General features: G+C 56.9%; 1 long non-coding RNA gene across 1 annotated transcript; it reads right to left on the reverse strand.

The window, feature by feature from the left end:
• Nucleotides 1-13,943: 13,943 nt before the first annotated feature.
• Nucleotides 13,944-18,212, reverse strand: LOC139680763 (uncharacterized). Its single transcript, XR_011699407.1, has 3 exons — nucleotides 18,100-18,212; nucleotides 16,062-16,177; nucleotides 13,944-14,194 (listed from the first exon to the last, which is right to left on the reverse strand). It is a non-coding gene; the product is annotated as an uncharacterized lncRNA (long non-coding RNA).
• Between the last annotated feature and the right edge of the window lie 6,324 nt (nucleotides 18,213-24,536).

The raw sequence follows: 24,536 nt of genomic DNA on the forward strand, positions 1-24,536 counted from the left end.
AGACCCAGCCTGTTCCACCCAGTCTGGCCCAGTTTCGGATGCTGGAGGGGAGGGCAGCCAGTCTGGTGTTTCTCACACCTCCCTGGCCTGTGTCAGCTTGGGAACCAGTGGCACCACAGCATGGACAGGCTTTGTAGGAATTGAGCCCAGGCAAAACCGAGCACTGAGGTCCAAGCTCACCACAAACACTCTCAGACCCATGGCCCTGTGGCCCAAAGCCCAGCACAACCCTTCAAGCCATACACAGAGTTTTGTAGCCTCCATGGGTTACCAGGGCTCCTTGGGATCCATCAGCACACAGTGGAGACTCTTATCTGCGGCAGGAAGTGCTGGTTGGATTGTCAAAGTCCTGCCTGGTGTTTGCAGCTTGAGCCCTTGGGTGTGAACCCACATTTGGAGCTGAGCCCTCTGCTCTGTTCCCACTGCCCAGGGCTGAGGTGGCACTGCAGGCACTGAACATGGATGAGCCTCCACCAACACGCCCTGACTGCTGGGTCAGGACCACGGGGATGAGCCATGTTAAACATGGAATGTGAACTGTCATCCTTGGTCAGACACAACAACCCTGCAGGAGGGCTGGAGACATGGAGAGCACTCTGGCTGCAGGAGGGGAACCTCTCCCACTCCCAAACACACCTTACACTTAGGGGTTTCCCTAGATGTGTTCCACCTCTGCAGCCACTTGGAGCAGGAGCTGGTGCTGCCTCAGTGCTGCTGGCACTGCTGGCAGGAGGACATGGGCAGGAGCAGGGGATGGATGGCAGGAGGACACAGGAGACGCAGGGAATGATTGGCAGGAGGACACAGGAAGGAGCAGGGGATGGATGGCAGGAGGACACAAGCAGGAGGAGCAGGGGATGGATGGCAGGAGGACAGGCAGGAGAAGGATCTGGATGGCAGGAGGACACGGGCAGGAGCAGAGGATGGATGGCAGGAGGACACGGGCAGGAGAAGGGGCTGGATAGCAGGAGGACACGGGCAGGAGCAGGGTCTGGATGGCAGGAGGACATGGGCAGGAGAAGGGGCTGGATAGCAGGAGGACACGGGCAGGAGCAGGGTCTGGATGGCAGGAGGACATGGGCAGGAGAAGGGGCTGGATAGCAGGAGGACACGGGCAGGAGCAGAGGATGGATGGCAGGAGGACACGGGCAGGAGGAGCAGGGGATGGATGGCAGGAGGACAGGCAGAAGGGTCTGGATGGCAGGAGGACACGGGCAGGAGCAGAGGATGGATGGCAGGACACGGGCAGGAGCAGGGTCTGGATGGCAGAAGGACACAGGCAGGAGGAGCAGGGGATGGATGGCACGAGGACACGGGCAGGAGTAGGGGGTGGCAGGAGCTCATGCAGTGCCAGGGATGTGGCACACTGGGAATGGCTTGTAGCCTCCACAGGTATCCAGGAAAGAGGAGGAGGTGAGACACAGCCCCCGTGCCTGACCTTCACCCACAGAGCCCAAAATGAAAGAGCAGAATTGCTCTTCCCTTCTTTCCGTCTGTCAGAGTGTCCTCAGTATTTCTTTATTTATATGATCATGTACTGGATTTTTTGTCCAGCTCAAAGTTTCCCATGGGAGTCCCTCTCCCTTTCCTAGAGCCTGTTTCCCCTCTCCGCCAAGAGATGGGAGACCTGAGAGCCCCTTCCAGTGCCTAAAGGGGCTCCAGGAGAGCTGGAGAGGGACTTTGGACAAGGGATGGAGGGACCCGACAAAGTGAGAACAGCTTCCCAGTGCCAGAGGGCAGGGTTAGATGGGATAGGAGCAGTGAGGGGTAACCAGCTCCTCCGCGCCCCGCTCCGCCTCTGCGCGGCCGCGCTGGGGGGCTCGGCACAGCCCCGGCACCGGGCACGCCACACACACCCGAGCGCTGCCAATCCCGGCCCGACGGAGCGGGGGCGCGGCTGCTGCGGCCACCGGCCCCGCGGAGGGACCGGCCCCGCGCATTGGACAGGCCCCGCGGACGGACCGGCCCCCCGGACGGACAGGCCCCATGGATGGACGGGCCCCACGGAGGGACAAGCCCCACGGAGGGACTGACTCCACGGACAGACCGTCCTCATAGACGGACCGGCCCCACGGACGGACTTACCCCACGGACGGACCGGCCCCACAGAGGGTTTGGCCCCATGGATGGACTGGCCCCACGGAGGGACAAGCCCCACAGACAGATCGGCCCCGCGGACAGACCGGCCCCATAGACGGACTGGCCCCACGGACAGACTGTCCCCACGGACGGACTGACCCCACGGACGGACCGGCCCTAGGGATGGACGGGCCTCACGGAGGGACTGGTCGGGTACAAGCGATCGCAGTGTGAGCGGTGCGTGCTCCGCTGATCCTTTGCTTTGAAGGACAGGGAAGACCATTCCAGGAGGAAGGGGGCGAGAGGCACCAGGAGAAAGGAGATCCTGACACCGTCTCAGGGACTCAGCACGGACCGCGGCGCCAGCGGCGGAAGAGCTGCCCCTGCTGCTGGTCGGGGACGGACACGGCAGGAAACAGGGGCTTGGGAGCTGATTAATAAAAGGGAAAAGTCAATAAAATTATGTAACCGGTAACTAATGAACGCTGAATGTTCCTTCTTGTTGAAATGTATAAACAGCGTCAAGTTTGGATGAGCCCGGAGCCTTTTGGTGGGAACCCCCCAGCTCCCTGTTTTGGCCAAGTGGGATAAAGAACAGCATTCCCCCGGTTAGGGGCGGGAACTGGAATGAGCTCCGGGGTGTCCTGCCCATGTCCCCGCACCAGATCCCGGTTGCTGTGCCAGCCCCGTCCTGCCCCACCGGCAACCGAGGGGCAGCAGGACACGGGGCTGCGGACAGGAGGGTCCCAGACTCGAGGGCTCCGGGGGTTTGAAGCTGAAAATGAGTGAAGAGCTCGGTTGAATGTGGCATCTGGTTGTTTTCCACCAAAACACGCGTCATCCACGGGCTCGTTGCAGAGTGCGGAGGATGAGGAAAGCCGTTCACCCTCCAGCAACTCACCGCACATCCCGAACGGTGAGGAGGGGGTGCCATCGCCAGGATCGGGGAAAAACAGCAGCGCGGAGATGGGCAGCGGGCGCTCACCCAGGGCTGGTTCCCGTGGTGTCCTCTCCAGTGCACAGCCCCGGGGCTCAGCAGCCCCCGGCACTGGGCATGCTGCCCGCGGAGCTGCCCAGCGCCCTACAGGGGCACCGGCTGGGCTGCACCAACACGCAGCTCCTCTTGCTCTGACATTGGTGGCACTGGAAGTTCCCCAAACCCTCCACAGGTCTGTGAGACTGTGCAGAGTCCCTGAGCCCAAGTTGCCTGGCTGTGGGCTGAGACATGACCTGGAGGATTTGTCCTGCCCTGCAGATGGAAAGTGGAATGGTGCTCTGTGGTCCATGGAGACCCAGAGAAATACAGGATGGGCTCTGCACGCTGATCTGGGGTCTCAGAGCCCACCAGGAAAGAATGTGTCCCAGATTAGACAGTTTGGGTGTTTTTAACTGATGTGAACAACACTCTGAGCCTCACGGATGAAGCTCAGCTGAGGAATCTCTGGGCATGGATGTCTCCCTCTTCCATGGAACTCAGGAAACTGTGGCAGAGCCGGGCACTGAGTGCCATGTCCTGTCATTCCTTGGACACCTCCAGGGATGGGGACTCCACCACCTCCCTGGGCAGCCCCTTCCAAAGTTTAATCACCCCTCCTGGATCTCACACATCGTCTGAGATCCTGCAGCAAATGTCTTCAGCCATCAAATAACCTGGAGGGACCTTCTCCACCCCCTGTCCCTGCAGTGCCACCACCAAGACCTGGGATTTCTGAGATGGTCCAAACTGGACTGGGACTTGATTTGGGGCAGAATAGAAGTGGGCAGTGACAGGCAGGTACACATGTGGCTGTGACCCCCCAAAGCCTTGCAGTGCTCTCTCTGGAGTGGTATCTGAAGGCTGCAAACAGTGTGGGGGTACTGATGACCCCCTCATTTATCCGTACTGTTCCTTTGAGAATGTGGCAATCTGAGGGTCCATCATCCCTGTTTTGGGCTTCAGATGTTGCAGGATGTTGTGGAGCATCGAATGGACACCACGTGAAGACCGATGTGATCAGGTGAATGCCATTTATTCAGCTCACACAAGTGCCTATTTTAACCCAAAGCATTGTCTACATGCCCCAATTGTTATCCAGGTTGGCTAAATGAATATGTTCATGTGACAGAACAACATTTCTCATTGGTTACACCAAAAATCCACGTGAATAATGTTTTTGCTAAGCCCCTCAAAACATTCAGAAGTTGTTCATTTTAACGCTGTTCTTTCCCATCTCAAACTGCAGGTGTCCCGTTTCAGCTTCTCCCTCCACAGCTTCAAAGAATCCACACAGAGCCTGGATTGCTCACATATCCATTATCTGTAAGAAATTCCTCTACAGTGCTCTCTCTGGAGTGGTGTCTGAAGGCTGCAAACAGTTTGGGGCTAATGGTGTCCCCAGGTCACTTCATGCAGGTGCTTCTCTGTGGGACCAGCTGCCCACTGTGCCACCCTCCCAATGCCAGGGGTCCTGGGGAGACCCTCCAGGCACCGGTGTCAGTGTCTGTGCTGCTCAGGGAAGCAAAGAGTCCCTGAGCTTCCACTGAGTTCAGCACATCCTCTGAACCACAACACAATTCAAACTATGCACAGGGCACAGGAGTTCAGCACAAGCCCCAGTCCCCAGCTGGCCATAAAGCCTGTCCAAGGTGGGGCAGCACAAAGACTAAACATTCAAGGAGGGAATGCATCCCGAGGAGCACAGCAGCTCCTGGAGACACTGTCAGCTCACTCCTGTGTCCCTGAGGAGCTGCAGTCAGGGGCAGCCCAGGCTGGATCTCTGGGGTCCTGCATGGGAACTTCAGTTCCCAGGGTGGTACAGGGAGGTGAGGTCTCTCTGCACCTCCCAGAACCAGCTGGTCAAGGCCAGGGGAGAGCCAAGGGAGGGGCAGGGGCCTGGCTCTGCTCTGCTGAGCTCTGCAAGAGCCAAGTGCTGAGATACAGCCAGTGTTTTTGCCTCCAACCATCACCAAGTCCAGGACACATGGAGAGCCCTGGGCTGTTGCTGCCTGTATATCCCTTTGCCTTTCAATCCACAGGATTGCTGGACATATTCCCAGGATACAGGGATAGAAGTTGCCCAGAGGAAGTGTCCAGGAGAACACAAGCAGGGAGCTGTTGGAGTCAGCTTTGGGGAGAGGACGGGCAGTACGAGGTGTTCCCAGACTCCTCACCATCCTCTCTCTCCAGCTGAGGGGTTGTCCCCCATCCTACCTGTTCCTGCTGCCTCTCTCCCTGCCTCTCTGCCTTTCCTGCTGTTGAGATCCTTTCTAGCTGCTCGGGCTTGCCCTGGGCATGGGGAATGTCCCTTCCCCTACGACTGTGCAGTTGTGTGCACCCCCCCAGGAGCAGGTGCCATGGGTGGAGAGCAGTGGCAGGGCCCTCATAGCACCATAGACACTTCCCCAGTGCCTCCTGTCCTGATCCCCGTGGGAATTCCCTGTCAATTCCCCTTCTCATTTACATACAGCTGCTGCTCACAGAAGGGCTTCCTGGGATGGAAACCTCCGGCAGGATTTCGGAGCGGAAAAACCTGTGAAAACCTGCCACAAGGGGCTGCCTGCGAGGCAAACGCCTCCTGCTGCTCCTCCTCGCTGCCTGGGTCACCACCCGGATCACCCGCAGCACCCTGGCCCTGGGAGCCCTGGGGTGCTGCTCACTGTCCTCCTGCTTCCTGCGGAGCAAAGCTGTTGCCAGGGCTCCTGTCTGGCCACGGGCACCAGGATTGGGGCACTTTGAAGCCAAGCCACCCTGGATGTGAACACTTCCCCCTCCAGGACACCCACCTGTGTTGGGACACCGCTGCCTGCAAACGCTGCCCTTGGAGAGGGTCAGATTCTCACCCCACTGTGCTCCCCAGGTCGGGATAGCCTGGCACGGTCAGGGTGCCCCAGCTGGCACCACCTCAGCCCCCCCAGGACCTGCTGTGCCACCTCCCACCCCTGAAATTCCCCACCACAAATGGCCACGTTTGCTTTGGCAGCTTTTCTGCAGGGACACCCACCGGGGGGTGCTGGATCCTGCTCAGGCTGCTGCGGCTCGGGGGTGCTGGATCCTGCTCAGGCTGCTGCCGCTCGGGGGGTACTGGATCCTGCTCAGGCTGCTGCCGCTCGGGGGGTGCCGGATCCTGCTCAGGCTGCTGCCGCTCGGGGGGTGCCGGATCCTGCTCAGGCTGCTGCGGCTCGGGGGGTGCCGGATCCTGCTCAGGCTGCTGCGGCTCGGGGGGTGCCGGATCCTGCTCAGGCTGCTGCGGCTCGGGGGGTGCCGGATCCTGCTCAGGCTGCTGCGGCTCGGGGGGTGCCGGATCCTGCTCAGGCTGCTGCGGCTCGGGGGGTGCCGGATCCTGCTCAGGCTGCTGCGGCTCGGGGGGTGCCGGATCCAGCTCAGGCTGCTGCGGCTCGGGGGGTGCCGGATCCTGCTCAGGCTGCTGCGGCTCGGGGGGTGCTGGATCCTGCTCAGGCTGCTGCGGCTCGGGGGGCACCCACACCGTGTGTCTGCACAGCCCTTTGGCCCCTCCATGCAGACTGAAAATCCCGGGAAAAAAACTCAGGGAGCCGTCACTTCTTAGAAACTCCGTCCAGGGCCCCGTTCCCCTCTTTCCTCACTGCAATAAATCAGAGGGTGTTCCCAGCACAGCCCTCCTGCTGCCAGACCGAAGCGCTCCACTGCTGCTTTTGTCTCCTGTTCTCGATTCCTCCCCTCTCCTTTGCTTCCCTGTGGCCTTTGCTGGGAAGTTACACCGTTTTTGTCGGGAATGCGTCAGCAGAGCCCTGTTCCCCCAGCTCCCGTCACAGCTGAGGGTGGGAAATGCAGGTGGGTGCTGAGGGCACTGGCTCCGAGGAGGCATTCCCAGAACAGTGGCTGAATTGTCCAGTTCTGGCTTCAATCCCCGAGAGTTTTTCCTCTCCTTTGGTCTGGGGCATTCGGGCATCCTCCACGCCCAGCCTGGTGTTCCTGGCAGCCCTGGGGCAGGGCGAGGGGGCTCGGCAGGGTGGGAGGCAGGCAGGGGGACTGGGAGTCGCTGGGGCTGTCCCATGAATTGGTGGGCAAAGAGTGATGTGGGGTACATTCCCTGCCCCCTCCACCTTTCTCCATCCAAGCAGAGTTTGCAGCTCCGCAGCTCCACATGCACAGCACAGGTCCTGGAGCCACCCCAGGACACCAAGGGGCAGAGCAGTCTGTGCTTCAGCATCCCTGTCCAGGGTCCTGGGTGCCCTGCAGGGACAGAGGGCACAGGGACAGGATTCCCTGGGCTCAGACACAGCTTGGAGCTGTCCATCAAGTACCCAACGCGCCTTCTCTGGGACTGCTGGAGGGATCCACCCTGCTCTGAACCCCGTGTCTTCCTGCGGTCTGGAGAAATCAGGCGCGGAGAAGTGGAGGGGCTCTCTGAGGTGACATCTGGCTCTACAATAACCAGCCCGTTGTCCCTGTGTCCCCAGCCCAGCCGGGCTTGCTGGGCAGCTGCTCCCGACAGGGACCATTCCTGCTCCACGAGAGCCAATCCCTCCTTCCGTCTGTGGGGAGGGGATTTGCCTCCGCATTTCCCTGCTGGTAGGAAGAAAGTTCCTATGAAATGGTGCAGGTGGAAATCCTCACTGAGGGTGGCACCCTAACCACGGATCTGTGTCACGACACTGATCTCCACAGACACAGTTCTCAGTTGAGTCTCTCAGGGGCTTTTCGGGGCTTCAACCCCTCTCGTTCAATAAATCAATTGACTGCATCTAATTTTATGTGGGTTTCTGGTAGTTTATTTCTCAGTCCTCTTTGTCACGGGTTACAGCAGTTGTGGAGAGAAGGGAAGAGGAGCAGAGAAGGGAAAAGGGGACAAGGGGAAAAGGGTGCAACTATGTTTACATTAACAATATTTAAACTAAAATTGAAGTTGCAGGAGGGACTTTATTCAGAACTACTTTTTCACACACAATCTTAAAACTTACACACACCAAGCAAACTGTCCAACATCACACAGCTATAGCTAATTATCAAGTAATGGGGTGTGTGTGTGGCTCGGCTTCGGGAACGATGCTTTGGGCAGGGCTGTCCCCACGTGCCCTCCCAGCCTGCGCAGTGGATTTTAGGTGAGGCTCAGTGTGCACAGAACTGGCCCCACCGTTTCAGTCCTGAGGTTCATCTGCCACGGCCGAGCGAGCTTGGACAGTGCCAGTGAAGTCCTCAGGACTAGAACCTACAGCACCCGGCATTGCCCAGGAGGTCTCCCATCCAAGTACTAATCCGGGGCTGACCCTGCTGAGCTTCCGAGATCTGACGGGATGGGATGGCAGGGAGACATTTAACTGCCTTTATCAAGTAATATTATAAAATAAGTATTATCAAGTAATACTTATTTCCTAAATACTGCTAGATCTAAACAGTCTTAATGCAACTTATTTTAACCTTATAAAAGAGCTCTATTAATGTTACTCCACGGGGCTTCTGCAGCTTCATTTTTTGCTTCTGCACCAGCTCAGGGTCTCTGGACAAATTCCATTCTCACCTTCGAACCTGGCACCTGCAAACTTGCCTTTGGTTTGAATGAATGCCAACATACCTGCTCCAGCTCAGCGGTGCATGAGGTACCCGAGGCAATATTGGCTCCTGGCACGTTGCATCAGGGACAGCTCCATCCCCCCTGCTCCCAGCTCCATTCCCCCCTGCTCCCAGCTCCATTCCCCCCTGCTCCCAGCTCCATCCCCCCCTGCTCCCAGCTCCATCCCCCCCTGCTCCCAGCTCCATCCACCCCCCCTGCTCCCAGCTCCTGGCACGTTGCATCAGGGACAGTGTTCAGGAGAGGACATGGTCATGCCCAGTGTGCTGGTTTAAAGGTGAACCAGCAGGGAAATGAACTCACTACAAGAGAGATTATAAGTCAGAGCTAAAATTTAATAAATACACTGACACAAAAAGGGAAATTGCTTTCAACTCACAAAACCCCAGCAGTATAACCCAGTGTCCTGGGGCACAAACCCAAGGGGGTTTGTTTGCCCTTGTGCTGAGACCCCCCTGTGGCTCCCCCAAGTCCAGAGCAAAAGGAAATGAAAAACCTGTTGGTGCAGGCGAGGGCTGTGGTCTGGGCGAGAGCGGTGATCTCCTCCTGTCGAGGTCCTGCTGCTCCTCTGGATCCAAGGAGAAGTCCCAAAGTCTTCTTACCCCCCACTTATGTACCCTCAGGGAGCACCCAGTCCCTCCCCCAGGGCGGGGACTCACACAATGGGTGATTAACTCTGGAGCCAGGGGGTGTTGAACTGTTGATGGCCCATTGGCAGCCACACCCCCTCAGGCTGGGTGTGAAGGTGCCAATGGCTCCCTGGGCAGCTGCTGCCAATGGCCCATTGTCCTTGGGGAATGAATAGAGGGGGTAGAATACACAGCTTTGATCACCCCCACACAGTGTCAACTGGTCCCTCCTGCTCAACTGGGGCACCCAGGCAGTGCCTTCTCTGGGGGTTTGTCACTGTGGAGAGAAACCAAAGAGTAAGGAAAGGGTTTGCTGCAGCTCGGGGGCATCAGAGGAAAACTTGAAACTAAAGCCCCTCATCAGCTCAGGGATGGAGCTCCACAACCCGAGCTCTGAGAGCAGCAAAGCTGCCAGGCAGCAAAAGGAGGTTGGCTCCAGCAGTTCCCCTGATGAACAGCAGCTTTGGAAAGCAAAGGTTGTCCATGAGGGCTCCACCAGCTGTGCTCTGCTCCAGCCAGGAACTGTTCCCAGTGTCTGCTCAGGAAACCATGGCAGAAGCAGAACAATCTGCTGTGCCATTTTTCTCTCATCTAAGGGACAGGAGAGAAGCTCTTGGTACTGCAGTTCTTCTTCATCCCTTGGGAAGGGCTGTGACACAAGGTGACAGAACCCAGAGCAGCCCTGGTGGGTGGGAACAGGCTGGTTGCTCCAGCTCCACACCAGCAAACAGGCACCGTGCTCAGCAGAAGGGAGGATTTGGCTCTCCCATCCCTTGGACTGTTGATATCCCATCTGAGGAGGTGGCCCTGGGCTTGCACACCTTCTCCTCTGGCAGTGGGCAGCTCAGCCTGGGCAGTCTGACCCACACCAGCTGCTGTGTCCATGAGTGGATCTGGTACCCCCTGCCCTTCCCTGGGTGCTCCTTAGCATTTCTGAGGGATGACCATGGACCCTCCTGCCCTGCCAGGGCCTCTTCCTCACTGCAGCTCTGCCATTGGGAGGAATCCCAAGAGCCTCAGACACCTCGGGGGAGACACAACAGGAGGGTGGTGGACACAACGGTCCTACAGCAGAGGGGAAAATCCACCACAGGCTCCAAAACAGCTTCAGAGTCTTGGAAAGGTGGCAAGATGGGCAAAGAAGAGGAGATGCAGACAAGAGGGTGTGCTGGACTTTTTGCTATTAAATAGCAAAGCAAAGTAAACCAGTCAGTGTTTCCATTCTCCTTGGTGTCCTGCTCATTAGGCTTTTCACTGCAAACTGGGATGAAAGCAGGACTTCTTGCTGCAGGACTTCTCATGTTTTTCCATGTAGAGAAAAGTGTTGAGACTCACTGATGCTGAACTGGTTGAAAGCAAACCATCCCTGGTGCTCCTCCTCAGCAAAGGGGCTTCTGAGTGGGGTGTGCCAGTCCCACCATGGTGCTTGTGCAGCACTTGTGGCTCTCAGGAGACTCCACAGATGGAATTGAGGATGACTGAAGAGCATGAGGAGAGAGAATTAATTGTAGCCATCCCTGTGGCACTTGTGGAGCCACTTCTGAATTAACTGAGAGCAGTTTTGGGGGCTCCAAGTAGAAGAACAACACTGATAAAGTGGAGAGGGCTCAGTGGTGAGGCCCTGAGAAGGTGTGGGATGTGGAGCACAGGATGTGTGAGGAGAGGTTGGAACTCTGGGTTGCTTCAGCCTGGAGCAGGTGAAGGTGGGTCTGGTGCCCACCTGCCTTCACCCCCCCAATGGAAATGTGCAGAGACAACAGCACTGACCTCTGCAGAGAGGTAAACACGGAAAGAGGCACCAGACACAAGTCCCAAACATAGAAATTCTGATGGGATTTAGCCAAAAAAAATCCCTTTCAGCATGAGGGTGGCAGGATCCTGGAACAGCAGCCTGTGAGGCTGAGGGATTTCCATTCTTGGAGGTACCTCAGCTACCTGATCTACCCTGCCTCTCTTGATCAGGGGTTGGTGCCTCTGAACCTCAGACCTTGTCTTTTGAGGGCACCAGCCTTGCTCAGGGGAGCTCTTAAAGGACTTCCCTCTCCTTCTGTGAATCTCACAGAGCCAAGGCTCACAGGAGGAACAGCAGAATTCCTCTCTGGGAGCTTCCAACAGCTTTTGGGTGAGAGAGTCCAGAGCAGTCCCACCTCACCTGTCCAGTGAGAGCCACAGCCCCAGACCAGATGCTGGTCTTGTGACCAGAAAAACAATTGGATTTGTTCACAGGACTCACCCTGGAGAAAAGCCTCAGGGCCCAGAAGTCCCATTTAGCAAAGTGTCCTTCCCACTGGGCTGTGACTGAGCCCTCCCTCAGGTTCCCAACAGCTCTGCCCTGTGTGCTCACAGCTGCTCTTTGTGGCTTTGCTGCGCAGATTTTCAGACAAAGAGCAGGTTTTCAGCCAGCCTTGACAGGAGGTTGTCCCCAGGATGGAAAAGGGGTTGAACCTGGTTGTGGTCTGTTTCCTCAATGCAGATATCAGCCAGGAGAGGTGGCCCCACTCAGCTCCAGGGGTCCAGAGGGCCGTAGGGCAGACAAGGAAAGGACAGAGACTCAACAAGAGGGCTCAGTAAATACAGCCACATCCTCCCAACCTGCTCACACGTGGGATCTTCCTGCCTACCTGCAGATCCCACGTCCTGCACAGCCCCATCTCTCCATGGGAGGGCTGGAATGGTGCCAAGGCATAGCCAAGCCCCAGAGCTTGGCATTCCTGCCTGGAGCTGCCCCTGCAGCCTGGCCACGGGCAGGCACTGACCCTGGAGAGAGAGGTGGGCACTGCCAGCACACATCCTGCTCACTGGAGCCCAGGCACTGTCTGGGAGCACAGAGGTGAAGCCCAAATCCACAGCCTCATTCCAGAAACCACTTCCAGCCTGCAAACGGCTCTTTGCAGATCCAAGAGACAGGAAACATCTGCACTGTCACAGCTGGAGGCTCCTCTGTAAATACAGGAAACACCCACCAAGCAGCCACTTCCCCTCTGGTCTGTGCTCAGGTGGGACCAGTGAAGCTCCACCAGCTCCATCCCACTGCTCCCAGCTCCATCCCACTGTTCCCAGCTCCATCCCACTGCTCCCAGTTCCATCCCACTGCTCCCAGCTCCATCCCACTGCTCCCAGCTCCATCCCACTGCTCCCAGCTCCATCCCACTGTTCCCAGCTCCATCCCACTGCTCCCAGCTCCATCCCACTGCTCCCAGCTCCATCCCACTGTTCCCAGCTCCATCCCACTGCTCCCAGCTCCATCCCACTGTTCCCAGCTCCATCCCACTGCTCCCAGTTCCATCCCACTGCTCCCAGTTCCATCCCACTGCTCCCAGCTCCTTTCCAGTGTTCCCAGCTCCATCCCACTGCTCCCAGTTCCATCCCACTGTTCCCAGCTCCATCCCACTGCTCCCAGTTCCATCCCACTGTTCCCAGCTCCATCCCACTGCTCCCAGTTCCATCCCACTGCTCCCAGCTCCATCCCACTGTTCCACCCTGGGGCTGTGGTCTGGTCAAGGGGGTCTGGCAGGGGGGCAGCCCTTGGGTGGGACAGGCCCCTCAATGTGCCACCACAGGGCGTGGAGGTGCTGGGGCTCAGGGTGCTCCCCGTGTCCTGGCTCTTGGCCCTGGCACTCTCAAAACTGAGCCAAGTTGGGCTCTGCAGCTGGTTCCTTCCATGGGGGGCATGACTGTGAGTGGACCAGGGACAGCACCCAGGGAATGGCTGGAGCTGTGCCAGGGCAGGGTCAGGTGGGATCTCAGGGAAAGGCTCTTCCCCCAGAGGGTGGTGGGCACTGAGCAGGCTCCCCAGGGCAGTGGGCACAGCCCCAAGGCTGCCAGAGCTGCAGGAGTGTTTGGATGATGCTCTGGGGCACAGGGGGTGACTCTTAGGGATGGGGCTGTGCAGGGCTGAGGGTTGGCCTGGATGGTCCTTGTGGGTCCCTTCCAGCTCAGCATATTCTGGGATTCTGTGACAGATGGACAGAGGTCCCCACTGCTCCTGCACAGTCAGGGGGCAGAGATCTCATGTACAATGTCCCACAGCACTGAAACCTCTGCCCAGACTTTGTGTGTGGCCATTCACAAAGACATCAGCAAAGGCTGGCACAGCCCCCACCCTGGACATGGAATGGCACATCAGGAAAGGCTTTGCACTTGTTCTCCTTCCTTGGACTTTCTTTTAATCTGCAAGAACCAGGAAATGATTCCATAACCAAACACCATCCCAATCTCAGCAAATGTCTCTTTTGTCCCCAGAGACAGTTCCTTTGTCTTTAATGCCATCTGGGAGTCCATCACACAAGGGGATTTGCTTATGGAAACTCCATGCCAAGGGTTTCCTCAGCATTCCTGTATCTCTGGAATGGTTAAAGGGACTTTAGAAGGGATTGCCCATCCCAAGACCAAGCAAAGCTGGTGTGTGCATCAAGCACAGGCCAGGCTGGCCTGCTGGTCACCCTGCCATCGTGGGACCAGTGCTTTGCACCTCCCTCTGGGCTGGGTGTCCCCATCCCAGCTCAGGGGGCATCCCTGAGGATGCTCCAGGTTTGAACTGCCCGTGCTGGGTGCTCCCCAGGGCAGGGCTGCAGCAGGGCATGGCTGTGTGCCACGTGCTCTTCACCCTCTTCAGAGCTAAGTGGAGAACTCTCAGCACTAAATTAAATTAACCTTGAAAAATTCATTTCACAAATGACTGCAGCAATTAGTTTCTTTTAATGAGCTGCTGCACCCAGGCTGATGTCTGAAGGTCCTGGAGGAAATCAGTCTCCCCTGCACATGCCCTGGTGCTTGACAGGAACTGGCAGCCCCTTCTCACCCACTTCCCAGGGAGGAATTCCCACGTTTGTGGCTCTAGTTTTCTACTCACAGGTCTAGAAACCCAAATGCTTTGATGAAGCCTCTCAAGCCCAATGCTCAGCTGTTGTGCCACTGGTTGGCAGGGGAAGAGGAAAGACAGTCTTTTTGGATCAGATGCTGGAGAAGGACAAAGCATAACAGGATTTTTGTGTCAAATCCCCAGGTAAAAAAGCAAAGAAATAGTGTTGGAGCAGCAGCCTGATACAGGGATGTGCAGCAGCTCCCTGGATGTGCTTTGAGGGCACACCAGCCCTGCCACAGCCCTGCAGGACCTGCTGCTGGGACCCCCAGGGGACTTGCCCAGGGCAGGAGAGGGAGCCTGGCTGGGCTGCAGTGTGGGCTGGCTCCTGCTGCTCCTCCTGGCTGCTCTCAGCCCTTCCCTCCTGCTGATGATCATCTTCCCTGGGACACCCCACACCACACTGTCCCAGGGGCTGGAACAAAGCCTTGACCCTGGAGGTGTGGGCAGACAGCAGAGCCCTGCAGGAGACATGCACCCCCTCCCTGCCCCTGTTCCCACCCTGTGCCTCTGCTGTGCCCACCAAGAGGGATGCAAAGCCCCTGCACACACCAGGGGCCTGCAATGGTTTGGGGTGCAGGGGATGCCAGGCTGACCTGCTGCCCTCCCAAGTGGGACATCCCATCAGTGCCCTACAGGCACCTGTGATGCTCCTCCTTCCTGTGAGCAGCTGGAGCCACCACATCCCCTGGTTCCAGAGACTTCAGAAGCTCACACAGCCCCCAGCACTGCTCTGTGGTTGTTCTAAATCCACTTGCAGGCTGCAGAGCAGCTTAGTCGAATGCTGGACCAGATGTTTGGCTCATCTTCCCCTGCTTGGGGCTGCAGCTCCCTTCCCTTCCCTTCCCTTCCCTTCCCTTCCCTTCCCTTCCCTTCCCTTCCCTTCCCTTCCCTTCCCTTCCCTTCCCTTCCCTTCCCTTCCCTTCCCTTCCCTTCCCTTCCCTTCCCTTCCCTTCCCTTCCCTTCCCTTCCCTTCCCTTCCCTTCCCTTCCCTTCCCTTCCCTTCCCTTCCCTTCCCTTCCCTTCCCTTCCCTTCCCTTCCCTTCCCTTCCCTTCCCTTCCCTTCCCTTCCCTTCCCTTCCCTTCCCTTCCCTTCCCTTCCCTTCCCTTCCCTTCCCTTCCCTTCCCTTCCCTTCCCTTCCCTTCCCTTCCCTTCCCTTCCCTTCCCTTCCCTTCCCTTCCCTCTCCATCCCTGCCTCCCATGGGGTCCATTCCCCCCTCAGGGGAGCTGTGCTTTCCCACTGTGTCCCCTGAAGGCAGAGCTGCCCTGAACTCAATCCCACACCCAGACTCAGCTTGGAGGGCTCCTGTCCCTGTCCCTAATCCAGTGTTTGTTTGGGCTCACACACACAGCAGTGACACTGTTCAGGCACCTGTGCCTTGTGGCTTCAAGAATTCCTCTCACACAAGCCCTGCACTATCCCAAACCTTGCATTTCACTGTTTGCAGGCCCAGGTCAGACTTTATTCTTTCCTTTCTTGGTGTGGCTTAAATGAAGTACTAATAAATCTAATGTGGATTTTTCAAGTGCAGCCTCCTCTCGTGTATGACCCCAAGTACCCCCAAGGTTCTCAATGTTCAGTCTCAAAAACTGTGACCCCACAAAACCTCAAACAGATTAATATTTACTCCTCAACCACTGGAAGAACACCAATGTTTCATTTTATTTCCTTTTCCCTAGTGCAGATTGCTCAGCTCTGAGAAGTCCCTGGAATGGGACACTCAGCACCCAGAATTCCTACTGGGCATTCCATGGGCAATGGGTATTTCTACAGTGTTTAGACAAGTCTTTTCTTACTGAAAAGACTTCAGCTTCCCTGGCAGTGCCCATCCACAGGGATCAGGAGCAGCAGAGGATGTTGCCCCAGGGCAAAAACACCAAGTGAGAGGGGCAGCTTCTTCCTAAAACCCCATAAACCCTCAAACAGTGTCATCAAACCCAGATCCCTCCAGCATGGGGCAAACCTGGATGTGGCTGAGCCTTGGAATCTGCTGCCCTGTCCATTTCTCGTGCCAGAAGTGCCAGAGGAGCAGGAAAAGCTGTGGCAGGAGGTTGCAGGTTTCTGCTGTGATTCAGAGAGCTGCATGTAAAAAATGTGTGCAAGTTTGATATGTACCAAGCCACAATCCAATCTGTTTGTTTTTCCAAAGCTTTGTCATTTCCTGGGCAGTACCATTAAAGAGGGATTAAAGTATTCCAAACCCACTCCAAATGGGGGGGATTTTGCAATACACCCCAGAGCTCTTTCTAAGTATGCACTTGGCAAGCAGAGTGTTCTGGAAAGGCACTAATCCTTCGAGGTTTGGCAGTTTCTGCTCAGAGCTACTTTTCAGGAGTTGCCTGCCCACTGCCCCACTTCCCAGCACATTCCTGCTTGGATGGTGTGCCCTCAGGAGCTCACAGTGGCTGAACCCCAAAGGACGTGCCTGTGCAGCCAAAGGCTGGAGCAGCACATCTGGAACCAGCTGTTGTCCCTCCCCAAGCCCTGGGAACATCTCAGCTCCTGTGCTTGGAAAGACCTGCAGATCTCCTAAATCCCTCAAGTTCTCCTGGGCTGGAAATGAGCAAGTCAAGCCTTGACCTGGCCCAGCAGGACCTGCCCTGCAGCTGGACTTGCCCAGGTTGGTCCCAGCCTGCTGGAGACCTGCTGGTGACTCAGCTGAGAGGCCTCAGCACAGGGAGAGGCTCCTCAAAACCAGCCCCTTCCCAACATTCCCATTCCACCCCAACCCCCTGCAGTGCTCCAGGCTGGGCACAGAGTGGCTGGAGAGCAGCCAGGCAGAGGGACCTGGGGGGACTGAGGGACAGGAAGCTCAACAGGAGCCACCAGTGTGCCCAGGTGGCCAAGAAGGCCAATGGGATCCTGGCCTGGATCCAAACTAGCGTGGCCAGCAGGCCCAGGGCAGTGACCCTTCCCCTGGGCTCTGCCTTGGGGAGGCCACACCTTGAGTGTTGTGTTCAGTTCTGGGCCCCTCAGTTGAGGCAAGAGATTGAGGGGCTGGAGCGGGGCCAGAGAAGAGCAACGAGGCTGGAGAAGGGACTGGAGCACAAGTGCTGTGGGGGCAGGCTGAGGGAGCTGGGGGTGTTCAGCCTGGAGAAGAGGAGGCTCAGAGGTGACCTCAGCACTGTCTGGAACTCCCTGAAGGGAAGTTCTGGCCAGGTGGGGGTTGGTCTCTTCTCCCAGGCACTCAGCAATAGGACAAGGGGGCACGATGGGCTCAAGCTCTGCCAGGGGAAATTGAAGTTGGAGATCAGAAAGAAATTCTTTGCAGAGAGAGTGCTCAGGCATTGGAATGGGCTGCCCAGAGAGGGGGTGGATTCCCCATCCCTGGAGGTTTTTGAGCTGAGCTTGGCCGTGGCATTGAGTGCCATGATCTGGTAAAGGGACTGGAGTTGGCCCAAGGGTTGGACTTGATGATCTTGGAGGTCCTTTCCAACCCCATCCATTCTATGGTTCTGTGATTCTGTGGTTCTATCCCCACAGCAGCTCATCCTGACCCAGGGCTCTTCCCCAGGAACTGCAAAGACCTTCCTGCAGGGAGGCTCCTGCCCTCTCCTGGGTGAGCACGATGTGGGGACTCACCTGTCTCACCCCATCTGTCCCACCCCACATGTCCCACTCCACCTGTCCCACCCCACATGTCCCACTCCACCTGTCCCATCCCACACATCCCATCCCACACATCCCACCCCACATGTCCCATCCCACACGTCCCACCCCACGTGTCCCACCCCACATATCCCACCCCATGTCTCCCACCCCACACATCCCACCTCACCTGTCCCACCCCACCTGTCCCACCCTACCTGTCCCACCCCACACATCCCACCTCACATGTCCCACCCCACACATCCCACCTCACATGTCCCACCCCACATGTCCCACCCCACCTGTCCCACCCCTGCAGCCCCACCAGCTGCCCCACTCCCAGCCCTGCTGACCCCAAGCAATCCACCCCTTCCAAGATCCCTCTTGTGCTGCATTCAGGATCAGGCTGGTACCTCAGACAACCTCTGACACACGATTTTTTCCCTTTTTTTGTGCATTTTTTCAATGTCTGGCAGTGAGGGTTGAGCTCATTCAGACGACTTTCTCCTGGTCCTGGTCTCTCCTTTCTGAGATTTTCTTGCAAGAATAAACCATTTTTGACATATCAATGTCTCTGCTGAGGCTGGTAGGAAGTGGTCAGTGCTGACCAGAGGCAGCAGACAGGCAGGGAGGGAAACAGCAGAACAGTTTAAGCCTCTGCAATAAAAGTGTCTTTGCAAACATTTACAAAGAAATTCTCCCTTACTCAGGTTTTTCTGGATTTTGCATTTTTCTGCCATAAAAAAAAATCATTTGTGCCCTTTATGACAATAAATATGGATTTGCTAATGATTTAGGCTCTGAGCCTGGGAGTTCAGGACAAGGAATAACCAATAAACCCCCTTGTTTAACCTCCCATGTATAACCATGTTGGTCTTGCAGCTTCTCCAAGGGATGGGATGAGATGGGATGGGATGGGATGGGATGGGATGGGATGGGATGGGATGGAGAGGGATGGGATGGGATGGGATGGGATGGGATGGGATGGGATGGGATGGGATGGGATGGGGTGGGATGGGATGGGATGGGATGGGATGCAGAGGGATGGGATGGGATGCAGAGGGATGGGATGGGATGGGATGCAGAAGGATGGGATGGGATGGGATGGGATGGGATGGGGTGGGATGGGATGGGATGGGATGGGATGGGATGGGATGGGATGGGATGGGATGGGATGGGATGGGATGGAGAGGGATGGGATGGGATGAGACTGGCTCTGCCTGGACACAGGAACAAGTCAAGGGCTGGGTTACACAGACTGGAGATCAGTCTCTTGGTATTCCAACCCCTCACACCATGTGCGTGTCCCATCAGCACCTCTGCTGTGGTGCCTGAAGAGCTCCAAGAACATTCTTCAGGATTTACTCGAGAGGAGAGGAGAGGAGAGGAGAGGAGAGGAGAGGAGAGGAGAGGAGAGGAGAGGAGAGGAGAGGAGAGGAGAGGAGAGGAGAGGAGAGGAGAGGAGAGGAGAGGAGAGGAGAGGAGATTTTGTTTTAGATACTCTGCCTGGTCCCATTGGGTTATTTGTAAGTGCTGAGCTCAGGATTGCTGGATCAAACATGCTCATTTCTGCTGCATGTGCTAATGGCTCCAAGGCTCCAGGGCCTGAGATCAAGATCCAAAGGCAGCCTGGGCCCTGGGGACACTGGGCCACCACCCCAGCCCAGGGTCACAACCTCCTCTCACCAGGACTTGTACACAAAGAGGCCCTGGGGACAGCTCTGGGTTGGAGCAGCTCGTGGACAGTGGGACAGGAGCCAGGCCTCAGCCCCAGCCACCCTGTTCCCAGCAGCAGCACAATCCTGCCCAAAGCAATGGAAATGCCACTCCCCAAGGCATTTTCTTAATGGTTCCCTTGCTGGAGGAGGGGACAGGAGACCCACATCAGTTTCACCCAGCTGGGACTTGGCCACTGCCCAAGGAGCATCCCCTGCCCTGGTGCTCCCTGCCCTGCTCCAGGCCAGGCTGCTCCATCCCAGCCCGGAGCCTCCAGGGCTGGCCCAGCTTCTCCCAGCACCAGCACAGCTCCAGACACATCCCTCAGTGAATTCCAAAGGTGTTGGGCAGTGAGATCCCTGCTCCCACTCCTGTGCCCTGCCCAGGGAAAGGCCAGTGTGGGGTGAGATGAAGCAGAACTGAGACATTGCACTAACACTGGTGCTTATCAAGAGCTGACGTTGCCCAGCCTGGCCAGCAAACACCACCAGGGATCTGTGGGAAAAATGGGATCCACATGGCAATTCACACTCCAGCTGCTGCCTTATCTCCTGCAAATGTTATCTCATCCAAACTGCAGCTATTTTCTTTTCAGCTGAGTAAAAATGTGCCAGTTTTATATTTATGTATTAGGCCACAATCCCATGGGAAATGAACTTGCCCAACGGCAGAAGTTCTGTCATCGCACACATCAGTCAGTCTGGGAATGGGGATCTCCAGCCCAGGGCCCTGAAATCAGGGAATGGCTTAAAATAACAACCACACAGGATGTGGGAGAGGGAGCAAGTTGCAAGAGCTCCTTCCTGACTGCAGATGAATTTCGGGGCATTTCATGGTTGATACATAAATGTAGAGCCCAGGGTTTGGTGTGACCCCATCTCAGTGGGTTCCCCACAAGGAGCAAGAGTCTCAGCCCACACCCACCAGGGGCAGGGAGGGATGGTCTCCACGCTGCCCCTGGCACTGGCACAGCTGTGGGTGCTGAATCTCCTGCAGACACTGTGAGGGCACTGGGGATCCTGGGCATTTCTGCATCCCCCCCACCCATTGCAGGAAAATGCTGAAATGGACCCCAAGGAGAACAACTAAAAACCCTGTACAAGTAAAAACACACTTTTAAAACTTCAGCAACAAGTCTATTCTCAAGCTCAAGGAGCTTCTTCAGTACTGTTCTCCTTGGGGTCCATTTCAGCATTTTCCTACCACCCATGGCACGGCACTCTGGGTGCCTGTAGTGCCACAGGGAGACTCATCCCTCCCTTCCCCAGAGCTCCCACCCACAGTCCAGCTCTCTCTGGCAGCCAGAGGGGCCATTTGGCTCCATGGATGGGGACCCCCTTCCCTTTGGGTGAGGCTCTCCTGTGTCACCATCCCTGCCTTTCTTTGGACTGCACTTCTTTGTCCAAATCCACAGGTTTCCTTTCAGCCTCCAAACGTTCCTGGGAGCTTTTCCCCTGCCCTCTCTGCTCCAGCCATGTGGGGCACAGGGGCTGGGCTCAGGCACTGTTATCTCCTGGGTTAATGACAGAGAAATCCCTGCAGGTTCAGTGAATAATCCAGCCTGTTTTCCCATGGAGACACTCCCACCACTGAAAGCATCTCATTGAGAGCCAAAAGCACCAAGGCCACACCAGCCTCTTCTCCCCCTTTTATTTTTTTTTTTTTCCAAGAGCAAACCCATCCCAGGCACTGCAGTGGGAGTGACAGAGAGGGAGGCTGGGCCAGGCTGGTGCTCCTGCAGATAAGGGGCTCAGGGGGACCCCCAAGTGCAGGTTTCCCACAGGCTGGCAGGAGCAGAGAGGGAAGCTCAACCCTGAGCTGCTCCAAGGGTGATGTCAGAGCAGCCCCGAGCTGGATGTCTCACCACATACCTAATTTTCCCATATAAGGCCAAGGAGAGCAATAACTCTCCTGGCAAGCAGATCAATAAAAACAGATGGTGGGCTTACAATAAGAGATTAAGCACATACCAATCCAGAACAAACAGGCCATAAATCATACGTGAAGGAGGGTATTTATAGTTTAGATCACATTCTTTAATTAATTCAAAATGGCCCAGAAAAGAAAATAATACAAAACTGCTCTTTTTTTTCTGCTTTGTTCCTGCCTTGCTTTTTGCAAAGCTGAATTCTTTCCTCGGGGGGTGCAGGGGATGGGGCAGGCACGGGACAGATGCCTGTGGGATGGTCCAGGCTGGAGACTGAGAAAGAGTCATGGAGGAGGCACAGCAGGGACAGCAGGCAGGGATTGGTGCTGTGCAGGGACAGCAGGCAGGGATTAGTGCTGTGCAGGGACAGCAGGCAGGATTGGTGCTGTGCAGGGACAGCAGGCAGGGGCTGGTGCTGTGCAGGGGCAGCAGGCAGGGGTTGGTGCTGTGCAGGGGTTGGTGCTGTGCAGGGACAGCAGGCAGGGGCTGGGGGTGTGCAGGGGCAGCAGGCAGGGGCTGGGGGTGTGCAGGGTCTGGGGGTGTGCAGGGACAGCAGGCAGGGGCTGGGGGTGTGCAGGGATTGGTGCTGTGCAGGGACAGCAGGCAGGGGTTGGTGCTGTGCAGGGACAGCAGGCAGGGGTTGGTGCTGTGCTGGGGTTGGTGCTGTGCAGGGACAGCAGGCAGGGATTGGTGCTGTGCAGGGACAGCAGGCAGGGGTTGGTGCTGTGCTGGGGTTGGTGCTGTGCAGGGACAGCAGGCAGGCATTGGTGCTGTGCAGGGATTGGTGCTGTGCTGGGGTTGGTGCTGTGCAGGGACAGCAGGCAGGCATTGGTGCTGTGCAGGGATTGGTGCTGTGCAGGGACAGCAGGCAGGGGTTGGTGCTGTGCTGGGGTTGGTGCTGTGCAGGGGCAGCAGGCAGGGGTTGGTGCTGTGCTGGGGTTGGTGCTGTGCAGGGACAGCAGGCAGGGGTTGGTGCTGTGCAGGGGCTGGTGCTGTGCAGGGACAGCAGGCAGGGGTTGGTGCTGTGCAGGGGCTGGTGCTGTGCAGGGACAGCAGGCAGGCATTGGTGCTGTGCAGGGGTTGGTGCTGTGCAGGGGCAGCAGGCAGGGGTTGGTGCTGTGCAGGAACAGCAGGCAGGGGCTGGGGGTGTGCAGGGGCAGGGCTGGAGCTCAGCTGAGCCCTGAACTTGCCTGCACACTGCTGGGTTCATGGCACAGCCTCCCCCACAGGCACAGCACCAGCTGGGTGGGACAGTGGGGACCTGAGATGAAGGTGCCACATGCAGAGCAGCCCTTGCCAACAGGGCATCTGACCTTCAGAGCAGTGGCCAAGCCTGTTCTCCATGCAGCAATTCAGTTGTCTGGCTCTATAAAATGATAAGAAGCTCCTTGCTCTTGGGGGCACTGCCAGGCTGGAGGCAAACAGTGTGACAGAGGGAAAACACCCCCCCTCAGGCTGGTTAGTTCTGAATTGTACCCGGGCCAGGACTGTGGAGCCCCTCAGGCTTTCCAAAGCACTTCTGTGACTCCAGTCCACACCTTTAGGATAGTCAGGAGTTGTTAATTTCAATGGGAACAGGATACCTGGGGGCCTTGGGCAATCCAGACCTCAGGAAGCTCCACTGAACTCCAAGCCTTGCTCTAAACTCATGGAACTCTCTCAGGAGGATGGAGAGGGTTCCTCATAGTGAACACAAATATTTCTCCACCTGACTGTGGGAAGAACTGTGCTCCCAGAGGATGGGCTGGGGATGGCAGTGACAGCTCAGCAGCTCCCCTGTGCCCAGAGGGGGATGTCTCCCACCCTGCCTCCTCCTCCTCCACCCTCAGCTCTCTCGTACAGCACATCCCCACCCCACCTCTTTGCTCACAGGGTTAGGCTCCTCCAGGTTCATGGTTTGGCTCAGATCTGGTGGTGCCCACAGTGGCCCAGGCTGCTCTCAGCCTCCTCCTGAAGCTCCAAAGAGTGGCAGAAGACCCTGGGGCACCCAGCAGCAGGAGCAGAGCCCCCCACCCACCTCCTGCCCAGCCCAGGGGCAGCAGAGCTGTCAGGTCACAGCACAGTGGGAGCAACTCTTCTCTGTGCCAGGCAGGGCAGGGACCTGGATAACTGCAAATATAAACCAAGCCCTGTGAAACTTGTCCTTCCCTCCCTACTGAACTGAGACTCTCCAGGACAAGGAGCAGTGGAGAGACCCAGAGCACCTGAACATCCACCAGCTGCCTCAGCACCACCAGCAGCTCCCTCTGCAGCAGCCCCAGTGCCTTGTAAATGGGGAAACTGGCACCAGAGGGCTGTAAATGGTCTATTATTGCCTCGAGGTGATGGATATCTGCATGCATGGCATGAGGAGGACAGAATGGGCCTGTCTGCAGCCTGCCAGGCTGATCAGGGAGGATCCAAACAGCTCAGCCCTATTTAGGTTCACCAAATCACTGAGGTTGGAAAAGACCTCCAAGAGTCCAACCTTTGCCCAAATCCCACCATGCCCAATAAACCACATCACAAGTTGTCATGTCCTATTGTTTTTTGAACAGTTCCAGGGATGGTCACTCCACCACTTCCCTGAGGAGGCTGTTCTGGTACTTAACCTCTCTCCCAGTGAAGAAACATTTCCTGATATCCAACCTGAGCTTCCCCTGGTGCCACTGGAGGCCATTTCCTCTGTGTGTCACTTGTTGCCTGTAAGAAGAACTCACCATTCATCTTGTCACAACCTCCTTTCAGGGTGTTGGAAAAGTGCCTTGTTGGACAGGGCAGTTTGAAAACCTCATTTTCACCCTCGTCCCCTCTGTTCCCAAATGCCAGGGCTGCAGGGGGGGCAGTGCCACCCCCTGATGGGATCCATTGCTCTGCAGATTGTGCTGGCATGACTCTCTTTGTTTTCTTGCCACAACTCTGCCCTTCGTGGGGTTGGGGGTTGCAGACTCAGAGACAGGAGCAGCAACCCCAGCTGTGACTCACTCCTGACAGCCACCCCTGAGGAGCAGGGCTGGTCTGGGCTCTCAGCTGCCCAATATCCACCCATCTGCTGACAGGGCAGGTTGTGCAAGAAGTGGGGACTCCAGAATGTGAGGCTGGAACTGCCCCTGCCCTGCTGGGACATCTCTGCAGCCCATCAGTGACATTCCAGGGTCACACCGGGCTCTGCATGTGCCATCAAGACACAGTTCATTGAATCATAGAATCCACTAAGTTGGAAGAGAC

This window comes from Pithys albifrons, chromosome 19 (assembly GCF_047495875.1).
Source record: "Pithys albifrons albifrons isolate INPA30051 chromosome 19, PitAlb_v1, whole genome shotgun sequence".
Taxonomy (NCBI): domain Eukaryota; kingdom Metazoa; phylum Chordata; class Aves; order Passeriformes; family Thamnophilidae; genus Pithys; species Pithys albifrons.